This window comes from Aquarana catesbeiana, linkage group LG07, assembly GCF_042186555.1.
Source record: "Aquarana catesbeiana isolate 2022-GZ linkage group LG07, ASM4218655v1, whole genome shotgun sequence".
NCBI lineage: Eukaryota > Metazoa > Chordata > Amphibia > Anura > Ranidae > Aquarana > Aquarana catesbeiana.
Window position 1 is genome coordinate 263851843 of NC_133330.1, and position 14356 is coordinate 263866198.

The window sequence follows — 14356 nt, forward strand, 5'->3', positions numbered from 1 at the left end:
AACAAAAATAACTTGATAAAAAAAAAAAACATAAACCAAAAAATTGCTTTAAAAAAAAAAAAAAAAAAAAACAAAACTTGATTTTCCCAAAACAAAAAAAAAAGCCTGTTTGTGAAAATCAAAAAGCCAAAAATATTTTTTTGTGGATTAGGTATAAATATTTAGATATAATTATATTTTGCTACATTATTAAGATATCATTCTATTTTTGTCTATGAACATTTTATACTAAATGCAGAACGGAATGCATAACAACCATTAATAAAAACATCTCCTTATAGGAATTAAATAAATGTGTGGTTTGTTATTTCAAGGCTCAGTATCATTTTAGTTATAATTGTAAAAAAGTTGTTTACAGTGGCAATGGAGCTTATTTAGACATTTAAAATTACAATACAGTTGGCACTACAACTGCTCGACCATAACCTAGGAGACAGCCCAAAAGAAAGGCAAGCAATAAATATAATGCAAGATTTCATCAATAATTTTTTTATTGTCAAAAATTATATATCCTGGCCCATTGCAATGGCCCCCCTACCCATAAAATAATTAACATATTGCTGTCTAACTTGACGGGCACTTTGGGGGGCCAAGCCAGTACGGACAGTATCCAGGCCTGTAAGGTTGGCTTCTATTTGTCCGGCCTCAGGCCCAACTGTGCCTATATAATTTGGAGAATGCTTATTTAAAAAGTTGTGCAGAATGCAGCACGATAAAACGATAAAATTAAGTTTGTATTCCGCCAAATTAATGGCTGTTTGAAACAGGCGGAACCGGCTGGCCAGAATTCCAAACGCATTCTCAACCACTCTTCTAGCTCTGGCCAGCCGGTAATTAAAAACCCTCCTCTCCGGGGTGAGGGTTCTTTGGGGGAATGGCCTCATGAGGTGCTTGCTGAGAGCGAAGGCTTCATCGGCAATGAAGACAAAGGGGAGTCCTTCCACGTTATCCTCATCAGGTGGCAATCCCAGGCCACCACTCTGGAGACGCTGGCAGAACTCCGTCTGGGCAAATACTCCTCCATCCGACATCCGGCCATTCTTCCCCACGTCCACATATAAAAAATCATAGTGTGCCGACACCACCGCCATTAAAACAATACTGTGGAACCCCTTATAATTAAAATAATATGACCCCGAATGGGGTGGTGGCACAATGTGGACATGTTTCCCATCTATAGCCCCTCCACAATTGGGAAAGTCCCAACGGCTGGCAAAATGGGATGCCACAGTCTGCCATTCCTGTGGCGTTGAAGGAAACTGGGAAATCAAACAAGAAAACCAAAATCAATTAATTTGGAAGCTAACATTGCAAGAAAATTAGACAATTAAAAACATTATTCCCCAGCATCAGTATAACATTCAATAATTTAATTGTTCTGGAATAACTAATATGGAAAGGCACACTTATCAGATTGCTCACCCCCTCTGATGGAACATTGATTACATTTTAGGGGGTTGTGAAATCCCTAAAAAAAATTACTTTTAGGACACGCAGGAATTTAGGGACTAAAAAGGCTACAAGACTGCAGTTGTCGCACTCTGCAGGTGCAGTTGCTAACCAGCTTACAGTAAATGAGGTAATGTAAAAAGGCATTCATGTTGCAAGGAGTACACAATCACATGCAAGGGCAATTAATGAAAACACTTTGAGGCTTGCATATGATTTGATGATGGAAATCAGCAGAGCTTCTGCTCATTTACTAAAGCACTGGAACAAATGCACTTGTAGAGTGCACATGCATTTTGCAAAGTGCAACATATATTTGCTTTAGACAAATCAACACCACAGAACATTCCAGCAAATTTTAACGAGGGTGGGGGTGGGGGGGTTGTGAAATCTAGATAATTGCTCATTAGCAGCACACTATTTGGAGTGAGTTTAGGTGGGGGGGGTGGGGGGACTGTGAAATCTAGATAATTGCTCATTAGCAGCACACTATTTGGAGTGAGTTTAGGTGGTGGGGGGGGGGTGGGGGGGTTGTGAAATCTAGATAATTGCTCATTAGCAGCACACTATTTGGAGTGAGTTTAGGTGGGGGGGGGTGGGGGGGTTGTGAAATCTAGATAATTGCTCATTAGCAGCACACTATTTGGAGTGAGTTTAGGTGGTGGGGGGGGTGGGGGGGTTGTGAAATCTAGATAATTGCTCATTAGCAGCACACTATTTGGAGTGAGTTTAGGTGGGGGGGTGGGGGGGTTGTGAAATCTAGATAATTGCTCATTAGCAGCACACTATTTGGAGTGAGTTTAGGTGGGGGGGGGGGGTGGGGGGGTTGTGAAATCTAGATAATTGCTCATTAGCAGCACACTATTTGGAGTGAGTTTAGGTGGTGGGGTTGTGAAATCTAGATAATTGCTCATTAGCAGCACACTAAATACACTCAAACAAAATACATTCCAAATGAGTAGACTAGGTGGATATGTTCCCATCATTTCATGCTGGGAAGGTTATTGAAGGAAAATATACATGCATGACAAAAAATAACAGTAAAAAATTCCAGCATGTGTGAGGATAAAAAGGGGACATTCACACTATATTGCAATGATGGTAAGTAGTGTTTGAAGCAAGAAATACATCACATTATCAAAGATTACATAAAAGAACATGTGATGCTAATAAAAGAAAAATATCTTACCTTAATATAGTCCTTCTGCAGGACCTGTATGATGGCAGAACAGGTCTCTGGGATAATGATCCCCAGAGCCTGGGGGGAGATGCCTGTCGAGAACTTAAGGTCCTGCAGGCTTCTCCCTGTGGCCAAATACCGCAAGGTAGCGACCAGCTTCTGCTCCGGAGTGATGGCTTGCCTCATGCAGGTATCCTGCCTGCTGATATAGGGGGTCAGCAAAGCCAACAAACGGTCAAAAACGGGGTCCGTCATCCGGAGAAAGTTCCTGAAATCCTCAGGATTATTCTCACGGATCTCACGGAGCAAAGACATGTGACAGAACTGGTCACGCTGAAGCAACCAATTCTTGGTCCATGAACTCCTCCTCGCCCTGTTCATGGACTGGTCTTGGGCTGAAGAATAAACTACAGCACCAAGCACATACAATGCACGAGCTCTACGACGAGTACGTACAGGTAACATGGCTTCAAAACGGTCGGCTGGTCAGAACGCACTAAACAGAACGCACTGAAGAACAGCAAGGCCTGTGAAGAACGACCTGAAAATCAGGAACGAGCGGCCAATAAAACAAAGATTTCTCAATGCCAACTGACCAAACGCACTGAAAAGCAGATACAAACCTCACAAGCACAGACTGAACAACAGTTAAAACGAACTGAAAAATACGAGTCTCACAAGCGCGAATCGTCTCTCACCAAACTTCTACTAACACGAGATAAACACGAGATTAGCAGAAGGAGCCCAAAGGGTGTCGTACGGGCTATTGAACTTCCGTTTTATAGTCTCGTCGGACTTGGTGTACGTCACCGCATACTAGGCTGTCGTACTTTTGTGTGGTCGTGTGTGCGCAAGTCCGTTCGTAAGAAAGTCTGCCGCAAGTCCGCCGAAGGTACGTCGGAAGTTTGTCGGACAGGCTGTCGGACTTTTGTAGACGAAAAGTCCGACCGTGTGTACGCGGCATAAGGCTTAAAAGTAAAACATATGTCAAGTTCAAAAATGTATGGGGCCCCATGAAAATTCTATCATTATCAATCAATTTATATCAAAATATACTAAATAAAATGCTAAGCATTGGCAATTGCCAAACATACCAGAACAAAGTTTTTAACCACTTCAGCAGCCCTGGAAGATTTTACCCCCTTAATGACCAGAGCATTTTTTGCGATTCGGCGCTGCGTTGCTTTAACTGACAATTGCGCGGCCGTGCGATGTTGTACCCAAACAAAATTGACATGCTTTTTTCCCACAAATAGGGCTTTCTTTTGGTGGTATTTGATCACCTCTGCGGTTTTTATTTTTTGCGCTATAAATAAAAAAAGACTGACCATTTTGAAAAAAAAGCAATATTTTTTACTTTTTGCTATAATAAATAAGCTTAAAAAATATATAAAAAAACAAATTTCTTTCACAGTTTAGGCTGATATGTATTCTTCTACATATGTTTGGTAAAAAAAAATCTCAATAAGTGTATATTGATTGGTTTGCGCAAAAGTTATAGCGTCTACAAAATAGGGGATAGATTTATGGCATTTTTATTATTATTTTTTTTTTATTAGTAATGTCAGTGATCTGCGATTTTTATTGGGACTGCGACATTGCGGCAGACAAATCAGACACTTTTGACACTATTTTAGGACCATTGACATTTATACAGTGATCAGAGCTAAAAATAGCCACTGATTACTGTGTAAATGTCACTGGCAGGGAAGGGGTTAAACACTAGGGGGCAATCAAGGGGTTAAATGTGTTCCCTCAGCAGGTTCTATCTGTAGGGGGATGGGCTACCTAGGACATGACAGAGGTCACTGCTCCCGATCACATGGACCAGTAGATCCCTGTCATGTCACTAGGCAGAACAGGGAAATGCCTTGTTTACATAGGCATTTCCCTGATCAGCCTTTCTTCGTTGCGATCGTGGGCCACCGGTGGACACACATATTAGGTGTATATGTACCAAAAAATGTAATTCTGGGAGAGGCTTGAACCCAGCTGGAAGCTGCCGACTGCAGAGGTAAGAGACGTTCGGCCACCATTCACTGATTATGAGGGTTGAACGTCCCTTACCTCTGCAGTCGGCAGCTTCCAGCTGGGTTCAAGCCTCTCCCAGAATTACATTTTTTGGTACATATACACCTAATATGTGTGTTGTCCGAAACCAGACATTTCGCTACCAAGGGCAAGACTGACATCTGGTGGTCGTTTGAAAAGTGGTACAGACCTGCTACTATTATTCAAGGTGGATATTGGATTGATTTCTGGTGAGTGCGTTTTCATTGGTGGTTTCCCGCACGCGGTGTAGCACTTGGTGAAAGGAATATCTACCCTCACAGAATACAGCAATACTCACTTGTAGGATCCTCACCACTGGATTTATTGAACTTAATGAACTTTATTGAAAAGTGTGCCCTAACAATTTTTGGGCATATAGCGCTGCTGCAATATTGAAAACTTTATTCATTTAATTCATTCTTTATTGCCTTTATCATAATTTAACGCTTAAGTAGCTGCTATTCACATTTATTTACATATTCATATTTTTCTTTGTGTTGTATATGTACTGTTGGGTATATTGTACTAGGCGCAGAGTGTTGTTGTTTTATTAGGCGGGCACATACAACATCTTATTTAAATGATATTTCATAGGTGAATGCTCAATATAACACATCTATGGAAGTGGATAGGCATACTAAATGAAATCCCAGTATTGCTTCACAAAAAGCTATAATATACAGTATGTGAAGCCAAAAACTGCAACTTCAACTTCAACACTGTCCAATGTTCGTGCAGCCAAATAACAGACATTTGGCCAGCATCAATCGCAATGCAATACAATAGCAAATGCACTCTCTCCACCAGTATAGATAATATAAATAAACATAACATATAACATTCAAAACCCAGTGCAAAAGAAAATTCATAAAGAAATTATAAAAAATAAGATAGAATGCAATCCAACTTAGAAAACACCCAGTGTCCACTTGTGATCCACTAAAAACTGTCTAAATGATACACTCTTCATGTATAAATACGTGTATTCTTGATTCTAGTGAACCTTTACAAAACACCACATCTTTAGTGACACTGGCTCCCCACAGGACACTCATTCACAGGATATAATTGCCTGTTTGGAGGCTACGGAAGAGTGTATACCACCCTCTAATGTGCCTATTAATTAATGAACAGAAGAACTTATGCTTGTGAGTAGGTTGTTAGCTGAGATAGAAAATTTAAGTGGTGCTTTTAATAATACTGCATTAATGTGGATCCTTTCTCTTTTTCTATGAGAGAATCTTTGCTGTGTCTGAGCAAGCAGACTCTTGCTGTGGGAGTGAAGCATTTAAGCGGGGAGCTGGTGTCACTAAGCATGTGGTGTTTTGTGAAGGTTCACTGCAATCAAGAATACACATATTTATATATGAAGATTATATAATTTGGACACGTTTTATTGGATCACGAGTGGACACTGGGTGTTTTCTATGTTGTTTTGTATTTATTTTATTTTTTATAATTTTTTATAAATTTTTTTTTGGATTGGATCTTAATTGTTATAGCACAACCGTACCACATTATTTATATTATGCAAAGACTCCTCAGTCATTGTTTCCTTTAATGATGTACTTCCACCCAACGAATAGCATCAATAAAATGTGCCCTGACTGGCTCCAGCTTAATCAGCCTGCACAAATGCCCCCTGGCAATCTGCATCTGGCTCACCGGACTTGTTCGCCCTGCCGCTTGTCGATGTCCCCAGTGTGCGTGCGTTCCACCAGTACCTGGATGTGACGTCAGTAGTTATCCACAGTATTAGACAGCAACCCGATCTCTATGCATTTCACCTATAGAGAGATCATCAGAAAATCTGGTTGCCGCCATTTTCTCGGAGACCTAATTACCCGTCGTGCTTATTTTATTGGTGGATAACTATGTATTCTGAACGTCTTAAAAATTATTTGTATAGCAACTATAGGTTGGCACCTTCCCCACAGAAATCAGATTATTTATATTATCAATATAGGTTTGAGAAGGTACATTTGCATCAATAAGGGGCCCACAAAGGAAAGAAGCCCCACAGCCATGACATGTATTGCCAACAGGCAATACTTTTCTGCAGTCTCCCAACAAAGTAATTCCAACAGACACAGGCTTTGTTTTTTATAATGTATTCAGAGGGATAGCCTCTGGCAGAGCTGATTTAGGAGTGGGGACAATCCCAACAGCACCATTCTAATGACCAATGTAACTTATTTTTACATTCTATATTTCTGGTTCCCGCTTCCTGTTGGATTGCGTGGTAATTGAGAAGTTGGCAGTGTTTGTTACAAACCTCTAGTGATCTTGTGCTGCTATAAGCGGTGGTTTTGTTTGCATTATCATGGGATGATGCTTACCCATATAGGGATATAGTGTATATATTTTACTTTTTGATTGCATATTTTATGTACTAATTGTTATTGTGATAGGGGGTGGTGTTGTAACTTTGAGGGTTTTTGTTTGGTCTGTCTTGTGTGCACTGCTGTTTGTTGTCACTGCCTGCCCGGGAAGGGGTCTTCTGTGGCCCTGAAATGTCAATTTGTCCCATGGTGGCAAACAAAATGTTTTGCTTCTACTTATCTTTAATGGAGTGCCAGTGATAAACTGTGTTTGGTTTTAACAGCTAGGAAACACAGAGCTTGTAGTACAGAGTGTGCCGGCTATGTTGCCTGTCACTGATTTCTAAAGCATACATGGAGTCTTTTTATATTTCCAGTATGAATAAATTGACAGCAAGCAACATCAGCTGTAGACTGTTTGTTCAAGTTGTCAAGTACCTCAGCTGTGGGGGAATTAGGGAGTTTTCAGGTTTATACATAGCCAAGAAAAGTTGCTCTAAACCCAAACTAGATGACATTTAGTTTGCTAAAACACTCATATCATAAACAGTTGCCATGAATTTTTCTTTTATAAAATACTGTTCATACTTATATTTCATCCTTTTGTATATACCAAGGCCACTGGTTGCCTCCAGTCTCTTTGCAGCCCCTTTCATGCATACATTCCATTAGTGGTTAGCTCTTGGTGGCAATGATGGACTGTGCCTGCACAATCAGTATCAACATGGACACCCTCATGCCCCATACACACGATCAGAAATTCTGCCACCAAAAGTCAGATATGAGCTTTTGGTCAGATATTCCGACCGTGTGTATGCTCCATCGGACTTTTGCTGGCAGAATTCCAGCCAGCAAAAGATTGAGAGCAGGTTCTCTATTTTTCGGTCAGAAAAAGTTCCTATCCAAAAATGTGTTTGTATGCAATTCGGACGCGCAAAAAATCACGCATGCTTGGAAACAATTCGACGCATGCTCGGAAGCATTGAACTTCATTTTCTAGTGTTGTACGTCACTGAGTTCTTGACAATCGAAAGTTCAGAGAAATTTTGTGTGACCGTGTGTATGCAAGGCAAGCTTGAGCGGAATTCCTTAAGAAAAACCATCCAAGTTTTTTCTGACGGAATTTCTGATCGTGTGTATGCGGCATTAGTCTCCACTGAAAACAAACATTACAGAATGACAATGCATGGGAGCAACTGGGAAACAGGGGCAAAGCATTCTTAACAGGAAGAGCCAGAACTAGGTCTTTTGTGGCAGTATTACCAGGCATTATGTTAATAAAGGCTTCAATTTTAAAGGAATAAAAAATACTTTTTGATATAAATAAGCATGATATAGATTATAGGAGATTTTAGTTTGGATTTACTTTAAAGTAAATATAATTTTGGATTAAGAAGCCACATATGCTTATATTTTTTTTCTACTGCAAGTTTCATCTACTGACAAGGTTATGGCATCTTTCCCACATAAATTAAAAACATTACAAAGCTGTTTCTGACCTTTTAAGCAATAACCTACAAAAATCCTCACTTTTCTGGCAACCATTATTCCACAGTTTTTTAATGTTTCAAATAGTGTTAGGAGCGCTGGATCCAAATGAGAAATGCACATTTGATCTCCAGTTCGAGAGAGGCAGCTCTCTGTTATGCGGAGTATACCCGAAGGTCCCCAGAAAGGTCAAACAAAGTATAAAAAGATTAGTGCAACTTCAGTAAAAGTTTATTAATCTTGATAAAAGGTCAGAAGACAAAGCCAATGCATTTTGGAAGTTCAAGGCTCGTCTTTTATAGGCCTTGGAAGCTGGCTGCAAATACAGTTTATACGGGACACTCAATTTTAATGCAAATGTAATTTATGTCTGTGGTGTAATCTCCAACTGACTGTCAATTGGAAATTACTCTGCTGAAATTATAACTTGTGTTGCCTAACAATTGTGCGTCCAGTATAAGCCTCTGTTCCATTCAGCTTCTAGACCTTGATGAAGAGGAGCCTTGACTCCTGAAATGCGTTGGCTTCATCTTTTGACTTCTTACACTTTTAATGGACTTGCAGCAACTAGTGGTTCTCTCATCCTTTTATACTATGCATAGATTGTGTTTTAACGAGACTAGCAAAAAAATGTAACAGTTGTTAAAGTGTTTATAGAGCAGCTCCTGCTGTTGATACAAGATATCAGCTACGGTATTGTTGTAAATGAAACTGACATTTGGACATTGATGTCTTTATTGATGCTAAACAGAAAGAATGGAGACAACTGAAGTATGTATTCATACTGGGCACCCCCTTTTGATGTTTCTATAATTTGCTTATTTGTTTTTTTGACTTGTTGACAAGTGGAAGACAGAACATTGGAACAGTACCTTTGCAAAAAGCACAAACAATCTTGGCATATGTTGTTCTTCTTTCATACAAGCAGCTTGTTTATTATCAGCTTTACAATTTTCATATATGTCTGTTGACTAATAGTCATGGCTTTTAGCAGCAGGTCATTCTAGTTTCCCTCTTCTACGCTGTGCAGATTGCACAAATCATTCAGCATTTATGACAAAGAGAAGACTTCACAGCTCACCGTGGCATCATCACGTCCTCATCCAGCAGTTCAGCATATGTGCAAAAAAACACGAAGCAGATTTTCCTTTCTGTAATAAATAATGCGGCTTTATATCCAAGAAGACACGCGCTTCCTCAATAAAGTCTGCCATGGCTATGAGTGCTGGTATTCCTGAGTCCTGACTACATATCTGCTGCTAAAATATAATTACCAAAAAAAAATTTGCATTTTTTTTCTGGTAATCTGCTGGGTAACCACTGGAGGGTAACCCTATGTGTTGTGAGCAGCCTAATCTGAGCCAGTGAGCTCTCTAAATGTCTTTGTTCTCTTGTATGAACTCACAGTGCCTTGGGTGTTTTTTTTTTTTTCACTGGAGACTCGATATATGATTGTCTGTGTGTATACAGCACTCATACAGTGTTCATACAAAATGGCCAATGAACCCTCTGCACTCTGTTATATACCCTTACATTCTTATAGAAAACTATTGCAAGAAAACATGGATTCTTAGTTTTCATATATTGCAATACATGTTTAACCTGGCCAGCTGTGCTGAAATAATTTCTCATTGGCCACTACCTACTCAACTGTGAAAAATACATAATGCATAGCATATTTTAAGTCTTTTACATCCATGGACATAAGGGTTATGATGGAATAAAACTGCTTGCAACAGACCAGAATCATCAGAGTTTCCATCATTTCTTATGGGGAATTTCGCTTTGATATACGAGTGCTTTGGATTACAAGTATGTTTCCAGAACAATTGTGCTCGCAATCCGAGGTCTTACTCTGTGTGTGTGTGTATATATATATATATATATATATATATATATATATATATACATATATAAAAGTGCATGTTATATGCTGATAAATATGGTATATATATATATATATATATATATATATACCATATTTATCAGCATATAACATGCACTTTTTTTTCCCTGAAAATCAGGGGAAAATCGTGGGTGCGTGTTATAGGCCAATCCCTGCCAATTTTGTGTGATCGGAGCGATCGCGTCGATTGCCGCGATCGCCGCCGACATACACAGCCGTGTGTAAATTCAAATATGGCGTCGAGACTGCAGGGACTCAGCGGAGCCGAGATACACATACCCGAGAGTCCTCGGCTTTTCTCGGCGCCGCTTACAGTCCCGCCCAGTCCCGCCATTGGACCTGTGTGATGTCCATCATAGGGCGGGACTGGGCGGGACTGTAAGCGGCGTCGAGAAAAGCCGAGGACTCTCGGGTATGTGTATCTCGGCTCCGCCGAGTCCCTGCAGTCTCGGCGCCATATTTGAATTTACACACGGCTGTGTATGTCGGCAGGGATCACGGCGATCACACAAGGCCGCACTGGGGCAAGGCTGCACTGGGGCAAAGCTGCACTGACAAGGCTGCACTGACAATTCTGCACTGGGGCAAAGCTGCACTGACAAGGCTGCAATGGACACTCGGGCAAGGCTGCACTGACAATTCTGCACTGGGGCAAAGCTGCACTGACAAGGCTGCACTGACAATTCTGCACTGGGGCAAAGCTGCACTGACAAGGCTGCAATAGACACTGGAGCAAGGCTGCACTGACACTGACAAGGCTGCAGATGGACACTGATAATGCTGCATTGAAGGGCATTTTAATGTAAGTTTTTCTTTCTTAAACTTTACTTACTAAAAGTTTTTTTCCTTAAAATTCCCTCCTAAACTTGGGGTGCGTGTTATACGCCGGCGCGTGTTATACGCCGATAAATACGGTGTATATATATATATATATATATATATATATATATATTATACAACGTTGTATATGTTAACACAAACAATTCTCAATTAACCCTCTGCACACTGCTTGCTATAGATTGTTACATACCTCTGTCAAACACTTGCATTCATACTTATATTCCAAAGGAAGAAAAAAAATAAACTAGCATCTGACTATAACAGTATGGTATAATAGGCTGCTGATGGTTATGCTTGGCCATTGAAATGGTATTTTTTGACAGAGTCTCTTTAAAAGTATTATTTATTAATTCAGTTATTGAAATTTCCACTCAGCTATCATTTATAATTGTCTGAGATGCCTTGATTGGGTCATCTTGAAGTAGAACATATACCCGCTTTTTTCCTGTATAAGTGTTTTCTAATGGTTTTCTGCTCTGTGGATAAAAATAGAGTATTTATGGGTGTTATTGTAACTTTCTAGAAAGCATACTTTCTGCTCAGTTGTCATCCTTTATGCTTGACTTAATTCTAAATAAAAGAACAAACTGAGCATTTTGTATATGTCTTAATAGATATATAAACCTGTCTGTGAATATATAGAGTTCACAGATGTATTCTTTTTGTCTGTAATAAATGTCAGAAATGTTTTACAGCCTTATGGATAAAATACTGCTTATCAGTATTACTATAGCAATTCAGGAAACTTCCTACTCAGTTATAATTTATTGTTATTTGGGTGGCTATAGTAAGGTCTAAGTTTCTGTATCTACTTGTGATTTTTACCAGGTTTGATGGAGAGTTTCACTGTAATAAAATATAAAATAATTTGCTATACTAAGTTAAAGCGTGCTATAGGCCTATTGCAGGTAAGTTGGAACCATGTATCAATAAACTTGATATTATAAGGCAGACAGTAAAATAATTAACTCTATAAATAAAATTATCTATATCAATCATTAGCATATGTAGGGGATTTTTAAATGTCTGTTTTTTAAAGTAATATACAACATTGTATATAAGGGATTTTAGGTTAATACAAATATACGACTATAGAAGGTTGGATATGAGGCCAACAATCCTATTGCAAAGATTTGCCCAAAAACAGCAGGAACCCTGTGATTGTGGTCAGGCTATACTTGTATAATCCCAGGTCCCAAAAAGTTTGGATGCTGTGTAAAAGCCACAAAAAAAAGATTGCAATGATTTGCTAATTTGATAAACCCAAGTTTTATTCACAATAGAAAATAGAAAACATATCAAATGTTTAAACTGAGAAAATGTGCTATTTTAGGGGAAAAAAAGGTCATTTTGAAATTGATGGCAGCAACACATCTCAAAAAAGTTGGAATAGAACCATGTTTACCCCAGTGTAGCATCCCCTCCTCTTTTAACAACAATCTGTAAACGTCTGGGAACTGAGGAGACCAGTTGCTAGAGACTTGGGAGAGGAACATTGTCCCATTCTTACCTTATATAGGCTTTTAACTGCTCAACAGTCCTGGGTCTTCTTTGTTGTGTTTTGTTTTAAGATGCAGCAAATATTTTTAATGGGTGAAAGTTCTGGACTGCAGGCAGGCCAGTTAAGCACCCAGGCTCTTTTACTATAAGTCCATGCTATTGGCATAGATGCAGTATGCAGTTTATCATTGTCTTGCTGAAATATGCAAGGCCTTCCCTGAAAAAGATGTACTCTGGATGGGAGCATATGCAACTCCAAAACCTAGATATATCTTTCAGCATTGATGGTGCCTTTCCAGACATGCAAGCTGCCCATTCCACTAATGCACCTCTATACCATCAGAGATGCAGGATTTTGAACTGAGTGCTGATAACAAGCCAGAATGTCCCTCTCCTCTTTAGTTTGGAGGACGCAGCGCCCATGATTGCCAAAAGAGAATGTCAAATTTGTTTCACCTGACCACAAAACAGTTTTCCACTTTGCAACAGACTATTTTAAATTAGCTTTGGCCCAGAGAAGATGGCAATCTTTCTGGATCATGTTCAGATATGTCCTCTTCTTTGTATGCTTTACCTTGCATTTCAGGTGGCACAGCGAACTCTGTTCACAGACAATGATTTTGGAAGCATTTCTAAACCAAGGCAGTGATGTCTATCACAGAATCATGCCTGTTTTTAATGCACTGCTGTCCGAGGGCCCAAAGATCATGGGCATGCAATATTGAGTGTCAGCCTTGTCCCTTGCTCACAGAGATTTGTTTAAAATCTCACAATCCTTTGATGATATTATGTACCGTAGATGATGATATATTTCAAATCTTTGCAATTTTATGTTGAGGAAGAATATTCTGAAATTTTTAGACAATTTATAGAAATAGATTTTCACAGATTGGTGTACCTCTGCCCATCTTAACCTCTGAGACATTCTAGGGTTGATTTACTAAAGGCAAATAGACTGCGCACTTTGCAAAGTGGAATTACACTCTGCAAGTGCTCTTGCTCCAGAGCTTAGTAAAGAAGCAGAAGGTCTGCTGACTTCCATCATCCAATCAAGTGCAAGCAAAAATGCTGTTTCTTTTTATTTTCCTTGCACGTGATTGGGTATTATTTGCTTAGTGAAGCTTTTACCTCATTTACTAAGCTCTGGAGCAACTGCACTTGCAGAGCGCAACTGCACTTTGCAAAGTGCACAGCCTATTTTCATTTAGTAAATCAACCCCTCTGACTCTCTAACTTGACTTTATATCCAGTCATGTTACTGACTTGTTGACAACCAACCTAATTAGTTGCAAAATGTTCTTCCAGCTCTTCCTTGCTAGTACCACTTACTTTGCAAGCTTTTTGTTGCTCTGTCCCAAATGTTTTGAGATGTGTTGATGTGTTGATGTCATCAATTTCAAAATTACTCTATTTTTTTCTTAAAATGGTAATTTTTTTTCAGTTTAAACATTTGATATGTTTTCCATTTTCTATTGTGAATAAAATATGGGTTCATGAGATTTGCAAATCTTTGCATTCTGTTTTTATGTAGATTTTACACAGCATTTCATCTTTTTTGTAATTGGTTTCTAATACTAAGTGCACTTAGTATTTTTACTAATTACATGGAGTTCTGCAGTA

At 39.2% G+C, this 14356-nt stretch overlaps 1 protein-coding gene across 1 annotated transcript in view; it reads left to right on the forward strand.

Annotated features, from left to right (window-relative positions):
* RGS5 (regulator of G protein signaling 5) overlaps positions 1-14356 on the forward strand; it is a 266688-nt gene that overhangs the window by 242795 nt on the left and 9537 nt on the right. The window lies entirely within an intron of this gene.